Source organism: Pezoporus occidentalis, unplaced genomic scaffold (genome assembly GCF_034315485.1).
Source record: "Pezoporus occidentalis ecotype Australia unplaced genomic scaffold, CSIRO_AGI_Poc_V1 ctg30, whole genome shotgun sequence".
Taxonomy (NCBI): Eukaryota; Metazoa; Chordata; class Aves; order Psittaciformes; family Psittacidae; genus Pezoporus; species Pezoporus occidentalis.
Genome location: NW_026914941.1, coordinates 3,522,307 through 3,528,306, shown reverse-complemented (window position 1 = coordinate 3,528,306; position 6,000 = coordinate 3,522,307). Strand labels below are relative to the sequence as shown.

The 6,000-nt window shown below is 36.1% G+C and overlaps 1 long non-coding RNA gene across 1 annotated transcript in view; it reads right to left on the bottom strand.

Annotated features, from left to right (window-relative positions):
- Window positions 1–1,195: 1,195 nt before the first annotated feature.
- The window catches only part of LOC134168125 (uncharacterized), a 143,926-nt gene continuing 139,121 nt past the window's right edge, over window positions 1,196–6,000 (bottom strand). Inside the window, exon 3 of the long non-coding RNA XR_009966439.1 lies at window positions 1,196–1,288. This is a non-coding gene — a long non-coding RNA (uncharacterized LOC134168125). The remainder of the gene's footprint in view (window positions 1,289–6,000) is intronic.

Sequence of the window (6,000 nt, the reverse complement as noted above, 5' to 3'; positions counted from 1 at the left end):
TATTTCAGGGAAACCTGATGAAATATAAAAGATAAGGGATTTTGCATTTTAGGAGGAAAACATCCAGCTAAGATGAAGAAGAGTACTTTGCTTTGTACATTTGATAATAAAATAACCTTTCCTTCTTTCATTAGCAAACCATGGCAGTGTACTTTTCCTTAACAGTTTTTTAACCTTAAATATTTTATGAAAAGAATTTTATAAATGTCATGGACAGATAGGACCAGCTGACAGCAGGTATAACGAGAGACGGGGTGCTACTATAGAAGCTCTTGCATGTAGCATTGCTAGCGTATCTTTAGTATGACCTCTGCTACAGAGTTCTGGGTCTCCAAAATACAAGCCAACAAAAGGAAGTGTTATTTTCAATTTAAAATCTTCTTCACAGCATTGACCACTACAAATACAAAAAAGGGTGGTTGGTGACCTATGGATGTGCCGCAAAGCTAATCTGTCACCAGCAGAGATGAACAAAGCAATCAGCAGACCTCAAGCAAAAAATTATATCCTATGCTTTGTACAGTGCTGCAGACACAATAACAGCTATCTTTAATAGAATAAGACTGCTGGGAGAGATCGCCATTTGTTTCTTGATGTTAGTGTCTCCTTCAAAAGAAATAAACAGTAATAACACAGGCAGAAGCTTTGTTGCTGAAAAGTGCACAGGCTCTCAAGGGGATTTGGGAATTAAGGTGTCTTTAGGAAGTCTTCCTAAAACACAGTGGCTCTTGAAACCTCAACAGCTTTTCAATATATAGGATCTCAAAAGAGAGGGAGAGAAATTCTTTCCAGATATCCTGTAAAAGCCCCTTCCACAAATACAAACACTGACACTCAGCATTACAAAGCAGCTGTCCCTGTTGACTTTTTTTTTTTACAACATTAGTTTGATTATTGTCATGTGCCAACAGTTTTCAAGTCAAATAATCAAATAGTCAGTAACCACTGCTACAATCAAAGAAGAAAATAACACAGATACAGAAGGAATATGAAGGAACACATTTTCATTTAGAATTTTAGAAAGCTGTAGATTTAAATTTGTTAAGATTTTTTTTTTTTTAACAGAATATATCTGTACCCCCTCTGGAAAGCATCCTAAGAATTACCAATAAACACAAAATAAGAATTATGTCTTTCAGACATATATTTGAGGACTGTGGTGTGAGCAGTGGAGGAGCTTACCAACAGTGCTGGGTCTCTCTCGCAGCATGGAATAGCTCTATTGTTCAGAGATGGCAGTAAAAAGAAAGGACTCTCACATGACCGCCAGTCTGGATGAGTGCTCTCCCTAAGGAAAAGAGGAAAAGTCATATACATTCATGTACTGCACCTGATTCACTTCTGATAAATTAGATTTTAGCCTGAATAGCACAAGAGGAAGCCAAACACATAGACCTGTGCATTTGTACAGATGCTGGAACAAAGCTTCATCTTCTGGAAAACGCCTCCCTGATGTCCAAAGGACAGCAAAACAAACTCTCAGTGTATAGTCATAGCAGTGAGGAAGGGAAAGTGGGTTGTTTTTTTCATTGACTTTTGATAAAGAGACAGCAACTTAAATTAAAACTATGCTAAATTTACTACCTTTTCTATCATGTCTAATATATACAACGGGATCTCAGTATTGTCAGAGTATTCTTCACCAAATGGTTGGTAAACATGTTCAAAAAGGGTCTGGAGTGATTCAAATGCATTTGATGTGGGCATCTGTGTTATTTTGCCATCACTGGAAAACTAACAGTACTACAGCTCCTGACTGTTTGATCACTCCAGCGGATACCAGGAAGCATAATTGATAAATGTCAGATCTCCTTTGTACATGTAGAGTTTTTACTGTGAAACATTGCTCTTTGAGCTCTGGACAAAAGTTAATTAAAAAGTTGGTATCAAAGATAACGCCCTCAGCAGGAAACATCTATTGATCTCTTCAGCAGCATAAGAGAGAGATTGATATAAGATTATAAAATGCTCACATAGAACAAGGCTGATTGCCACAACTTACATGCTCAAGATTGGATACTACAGAATATTAAAAGTACAGAGTAGCAAATCATCAAGAAACAATACCAGCCAATATTGCTGATTCTCCATGTTTTACAAGCCCTTTTCAAATTCTGTATAAAAATCTCCATTTCTTTCATGTTTCCTCCTATGGTTATTAATTTAATTTAGAGATTGGAAATTTATTCAAGGCTTTCACTGAACTGCACAAGCCTTATACTTCTTCCAACAGTTAATACTCAAAGTCCTGACAGATTACTGCACACTGTGGCTTTCCTTTACTTCCTTATCCTATTTTACCTTTTAGTACAAATCTGAAAAAGCTAAGTAGACATAACAGCAAATTCTTCTGTGGAATGTGCTATTTTCTTTTCAGGAGCAATTTCTTGGCATTCTGAATGCCTGCTCATGAAAAGCTCATGAAAATGAAAAGCTCATGAATACTTTTTTGTAAAATTCAGAGTGTAGGGGTTGCTCACCCAACACCTATGTTATTTAATTTGGGAACATCTCACACATACAAGAAAGCACTTGGATAAAAAAGCTTTTCTTGTGCTTTTTTAAAAACAAAAATCAGACTGTATCACTGTTTCTGTGACTAAAAGTTTGAAGGAGCTGCAGAACTACTCCAATGGAAATTTCAAATGAATGGATCATAGGAATAAGATTGATCTCTCCATTTTTTAATGGTTTCTAAAATCTTGGATGTTGTTCTGAGCAAGAAGGCTTCTCTTGTCTTGCGGTCTCTTGCTGAACTTACTGCTTTTTCATTATACTTAGGGATATCCAGGACTACTGGCTAGTACATCACAGGCACCCTCACCATGCACTGCCAATGCCAGCTCTCTTCTCCCTCAGTTCAGACAAAGGCTCTGTTCACTCTTGTTGATCCCTGAACAACCCAAGGGTCTAAGACAACACTTTTTTTCCCTCAAATACCTTTAATCACACTGGCCCTTCTTGGCATGACCAGTGTGGTGCTCTGTTCACTCATCTAGTCAAAAAATGCTGCTAAAAGACTATCTTTTTATAGCATATTGCAATTATTTTACATGGCAGCATCTTGCACCATTGCAGCTTAGTACTTACATTAATCTAAATTAAATTAGCTACTGAGCCTTCCAGCTGGAAATCCCTTATTATTAGTGACTTCCTGTTGGAATTATGGTGTAACTCAGAAGAAAAGCCTATTGAAAGCTTGTTGGGTATATCAAGGCCACGTCAGAATGGAGAAGAAGTGATCAGCCATGAACAACATGACTAGAGGATAAAATGCAGCCAAGTTGATCTTTGTTATAACTCAGTTGTTGCATATTCATGGAATCAGGAGACAAGGGATCAGCACTTTTTAGGATCAAGACTGTTATACAACCTGACTTAACCCTTTTTCATGAGTTACTTCAAACTGAATAAAACCCTAACGATATAAAACTTCATACATACAAAGAAAAGGAAATGGCCTGATTGCTGCATCAAAATAAGTAGGCAAACCGATATTTAGAACAGTCAAAATATTGAGAGGTCTTTTGTGGTTTTCACACAGAGTAGGGAACATCTTGCAAAGTGTGTGTGAAGAGACAAGCTGGTAAGGCAGATAAGAGGGTTGTTTGGATAGCAGCAGAGAATGACAGAAACTTGGTTGGGGGCAGTGTTTGTCTACTTATGGCCTGAAAAATCTTTTCCTACATAGCATTCCAATATATTCTTCTAAAAGAAAACCTGTTTTAGAATTTGTCTCATAGTTTTCTGTAATCTCTTGTTACTACTAAAAATGCCGGTTAAGTGATTTCAAAGGACTTTCACACTGATTGTGGGTTAGATGTCAGCAGAGTGGTTATTGCTACATGTTTTCTATGTCCTCTAAGGCAGTAATTTCTTTTTCAGTCCTGAATCTCTTGGAAGAATTCCCACAAAATGTGATTTTTATTGAGTGTGTTAGGATTTTTCTAGTCCCCCTGTCAATGCTCTCAATTAGTGACCATAAATAATTTCATTTTTATCTTCCTTGTGCATTTTTTAATTCCCCGAGGCTCTGTTTCAAGTTCTAAGCTTTTGTGTATTTACATGCATCCCAGGGGGATTATTCTCTAACAACTTTGCTTCAGTTTTGTTATGTGTATGATATAAAAAAAAAAAAGTTGGCATTTTCTCTGATCACTCAAAAGTTATCTGTGCTCATAATTTTGCTTTAAAGCTCTGCCATCCAGTACATCTTTTTTCCCCCTAAACACTGATAAGACTAACCCCCTTTTTACCAGCTTTCTTTAGCTCATAAAGTCTGTTTCCTTTTTTCCTATTTATATTTTTTATGATTTAATATCATCTTAAAGAGCATCTCTGCCTGTGAATGTTGGATTTTCTGGTCCCAGTTCACCTGTTAAATGATAAGATAAAATATACCGCATCACAGTATCTCAGGAGCATCTTTAAATAACTGGCTGACACACATTTGAAGATGTTGTTGCCCTCCTGTTTTTGCAAGATGGAAAATTAAAGTGATTACTTTTACTTCTTGGTAGCAGAACACATCAACAGGATTATCACAGCTCAGCTGTGCATATTAGGCATTCTGAAATCCATTCATACGAATTCAGTATATGCTATCAAAAATTTCATCAGTCCATGCCTTTGCTTTTAGTAATATTTGGTTAGACACAAGAAGAGGTCACAGAGAGGTAATTTCTATTTGTCAGAGAAATCCTAGTTAATAATTTCCCCCCCCCCTTCCTTAGAGGTGTAATCCATTTTGCCTACCAGAGATAAGGGAAACATTATAATTGATAATATGCATAGTTTCATTCTTCATCTATCCACACACCCAAGTCTGTCTACACAGATTCTGTGTTGAAACTTAGCCCTAACAATGGCATTTTTCATAAACAAATTACGTCGACATTCTTATGTATAAATTTCTAATGATAAAGGCTAAACAATCAAAGAAAAAAGCTAGCATAGCATTACTGATCTAAAATTCTACGCAGCAAACTGAGAAACCAAGTATTACTGCATGCATGCAGCTCTGTTCTAAAGGAGGATACAAGAAAACACAAACCAAGGTACAAGCATATTGAAGCTGAAGGTTAATTATTTATTATGTGCTGAGGTAGCACATATATTGATTGCTAATATCATGGTGATGCTACCAATTAATTTAGAACACAAAATAGCACCTTCAGCTCTGTAAAACAAATAATACGAAGAAAAATGGGAAGACATCATGCAAAGACATCTTCAGTTTCCTTTTACTGCACTTTTATATTGGACATGCTTTGATTTTACTTCTGCACCATGGCTACAGTGAAATTGGGCTAAATGATGAGGTTTACTATAAAAAATAGGTCTGATGGCATACATCACTTCCTTCTACATATGAAAGAAAAATATTTGTAACTCCTGGTACAAACTGCTCACTTCATACAGCACAAAAATCCTTGATGCTGAACTGCAGAATCCATCTTTTGTCCTCCTCAGTGAATGTGCTGTAATCAGTTTGATACTTGACATACGCATCCTACTCAAGGTGTTGCATAATAATCACTATTTTTAATTCCAACACTGGGAATGTTTAATTGCATTTCATAATTCCATAAAAGGCAAATTTTTGCCAATGAAATCTGCCAGGTTAAGAACAGTAGAATATGAATGGCACTTCTAAAAGTAAAGTGATATCCTCTTACATATGCTCACCTTATTTTTTTTACTGCATTTTATTCCTGTTTGTTTTGCAAAGCCAACATAACTTTGGGAAAAAGGGTCTGGATGCCAGTTAAGACATTTAGAGAACTGTTAATTACACTCTAAAAGCAAATTTTTTATCATTTATGAACTGTGAGGCAGAGAGAACCTCTGACTTTGAGTCTGCAAAACTGACAATTAGAAACCATTATTTTGTTTCCTTTTCGGACAAGGAAATATGATCTAGAAATTACTGAGTTATGATAAATTTGGAATACAATGGCAGAGTTTTTCAGAGTGATTCCTTCATAGTATGTTATTTGT